The sequence below is a fragment of the Tachypleus tridentatus genome, chromosome 10 (genome assembly GCF_004210375.1).
Source record: "Tachypleus tridentatus isolate NWPU-2018 chromosome 10, ASM421037v1, whole genome shotgun sequence".
In the NCBI taxonomy this organism is placed as follows: Eukaryota; Metazoa; Arthropoda; class Merostomata; order Xiphosura; family Limulidae; genus Tachypleus; species Tachypleus tridentatus.
Window position 1 is genome coordinate 165,937,733 of NC_134834.1, and position 3,764 is coordinate 165,941,496.

The window sequence follows — 3,764 nt, forward strand, 5'->3', positions numbered from 1 at the left end:
ATTTTTCATAAATTCGTTTGTTTTTAAATTTCGAACAAAGCTACACGAGGGTCATCTGCACTAGCCATTTCTAAGTTAGTAGCGTAAGACTAAAGTAAAGGCAGCTAGTCATTACCACCCACAACTAAGTCTTGGAATACTCCTTTATCAATGAACAGTGGGACTGATCGAACATTATACGCCCCACGGCTGAAAAGGTTAGTATGTTTGGAGTGACCTTCAGATTACGACTTGAGCGCCCTAACCATTTGACTATGCCGGGACAAATTTATTTTAAGAATAGTACTGTTATTTCATTCAGTCTTCATCACGACCAAGTACTACTATGGTAGCTGAATAGAAGTCAGAGAATAGCAGGCAGCCTGTCAGAAAATATTTCGAGGATGCAAAATCTGACTTCATTTAATGTCTACAGAATTTGAAAGAGATAGAGAGATGAATATATTGTATAACATAGTGAAACAATCTTTATACATATACAAAGTTTAAGTGTATTTAATCTCGCCTTTCCTGGAAATATTTCATTATTTAAGGCAGATCGATATCTGCAATAATATCAAATCATTTTCATGTCACAGACAAAGTATACCTGACTTGACAGTGAAAATAATCAGCATTTCTTTGTAGCATTCACGTTGCATGAATCTTGCAGCGAGAAACTGAACATGACACCCTAGTCGATTGGCCTACTTCAATGAGTAATTAGATCGAAATAAATCCATTGAATAACCATCGATATTAAAAAAACTTGCTCAATATTTAGAAATGTTGGCAAATTTATATATATTAGCTTCTGAGGTATAGGGGACAAAAGATGGTACGTCTGCATGCCATATTTAAGTTTTTTAGAAACCTCTTTTCTTATTGATTTATGAAGTATAGTAATAAAGAAAACCCAAACCTTTTCTCCGATACCATTACGATCTTAGATCCCATTATAGAAAATATAGTTTGCGTGCTTGACATTAGGCATAAAATCATTGGTGTTACCCAATGTATCACCTTTTTATTTTCATAAATTGTAATGTGCTTATATGTGTAAAGTTTAGGCGTATGGAGGATCATATCGAATTAAAAATAAACATGGTGTCTTTATTAACGCACCAGCATAACCATACTTACATAGGCCTAGCAATGTGATGCGCGTAATACATACAAAGGTTGTGCAAAATATTATAATTTTTGTTCTCTCCGAAGCAATGATTTCTTTATAAACGTACACAGAACATAAAAAGGCATTTAATTACGAGTTACATTAACTTGGGAATAGAGACAGTTGAAAACGCCATTAAATTTCAATGCACAATAATAGGTTTGTCAAGTGTTGATGTTTTGTGTGAATAAATGCTAAAAAATATACTAATTACCTTTCCTTATTTAACTCGAGCATGAAGTGTAAAAATGAATAAATTCAGCATCTGTTTACTATCCTTAAACCGTTAATTCGCTGCTCCTTCTGAAAGGTTTTGCGAATTTCCTTGCACTTTTCAGGCAAGCGGATAACGCAGGAAATGAAATATTTATATTTTCAAAATGTGTTAAAACAGGGGAATGCAAACTGTTAACAAATAAATAACTATGAAGCTTGGTAGTGATTTGTCAGAGCTTTACAGGTATGTTTTTGAAATTAAATACGGATCTGTTAGTAATACATATTTACTGTTTGTTTACCTTTTAAATTGCCACTACACCGTTTACAAAGTTTAGAGCTTTATGTTAATTTGCAAACAACAAACATCAAACAGAATATGTTTCCCCAAAATCAAATAAAGGGTTTCCAAAAAACAAACAAACATGTATGTAGACAACTAAGTAATCAACCATCGTAACATTGTCTTCTTTTATTTAAAGTGGACGACAGTACATCTCTTTTCAAGGTTTATTAATTTAAAAACTCCATAAAGTTTGGTTCGTTTCAAAATTTGGCAAAAAGTCGTCCATAATTTGGTAGTGAAAAATTACAACGAAGGCACATGTACTTGTCACCACCCACCACCAACTCTTGGGCTACTATTTTATCGACGAATAGGAAAATTAACCATAATGTTCTACGATCCCACTGCTGAAAGGGCGGACATATTAGATGTGGCAGGGATTCGAACCCACACACCTCAAATTGCGAATCAAATGCCCTAACCACATGACCGTGACTCGATAAGAGTGAAGATTTAGTTTCCACTAAATCCATATTTTACAGATAAATTTTAAAGTGGTTTATTTGTCTGTGCTAGTCATTAAAAACCATCTTGTAAGAACAAACAAATTTGATCATCACCTTTCCACGGTTCCTTGTCTCACTTTTTTGTGTGGTAATGGTAGTAGTTTAAAGAACTAGTTCTAACACTCAAAACTGTGTACATTTCAATTTTTTTATCAGAAATACTTTTATAAAAATAACCTAATATTCTTATACAATAACTATCATTAGCAGGTGGTTAGGGCATTCGACTCGTAATTGTGGATTGCAAATAGCACTCGTGTAGCTTTGCGCAATTTTAAAAACAAATTCTTATAGAATTATAACTAACATGAAATTCTTTTACGCTTTGCAGTAAAGTAGGCAAACATTTGTTTTTTTTCTTTTTATATACGTATTATTCTTTATGGACAAAATGCAAATATTTACAATTTTGCTTCTACTGACCACGTTGAATTGAAATAGGAGTTTAATATTTTCCTGTGCATTCTAATGAGATACCACTTGAATATCAGCTGGGACGCTAACGTTTGTTCACTGACATTGCCTTTCCTTTGTTTTCTGTTCTGTTGCTACACGTGACCTAATATATAATCAGTACTTTCTGGTTTATAAATGTTCCGTATTTCGAGTTAATCATTAACAGAACTATTTAACCGTAGTGGAAGTCTCTTTTGGTACACTGCAGATATACTTACTTGAAGTTCAATAATTCCTATATTGGATGCAGTTGGTTATAAAGAGATCTCACTCCATACACGATTCTTTTTACTCAAAACCTTTAACTAATACTTAATCTTAACAGGTGGATTCAATGCGAATTATTTTTATAACCGAAAAATTTCATTTCCAATGAGGTATTCAAGTTATACTTTTTTTTATACATTTAGTTAAATTGAAGAATAAAGGCATACGTATTAGGTGAAACGTTCATGAACTCGACATTCATTTCCGTTACTGAACTTCAAATAAAAAAGCACTAAAAATTAATACGCCCCCAGTCGAACCGTATAATTGTCAATAATGGTATAACTCCATAAATAATTTATAAAAAAAAATCAATTTATAAAGTCAAATTTTGTAATAATGCAATAAAATAAATGGTTCAGAACAAGAGCTCCATGGAAGAATCTTACTGTCCCTTAACGATTTATGCTCCAAACCCTGTAGGTAGGAACTCGCGAATAACATTAATTCTACCAGATAGTTTAGGGTAAGAGGAGTTCTTTTTCTAGTCACAAGTACATAAATTCAAAGTTTTTGTCAAACTTTTGTAAAAGTGGGTGACATAATTAACTCAAGGGTAGTTTTAGAGTATCCAAAACTACTACAAACTTTGACATTTTCAACTTTTGTCCATTTACCTTTAATATGGTAGTCTTCTCCAACCATCAACTCTCCACAAAACTTCATAGAAAACGTAAATCTGTAGCAAGCCATAACGACTGCATACTTTATTTTGTTTTGATGGGGTGGTTGGAATAATTACCCACCCCAAGTATGGATTCCCATTTTACGTTCCCAATTTATATATTATCTAACTTCAATAAAAATACGTCAACACGTG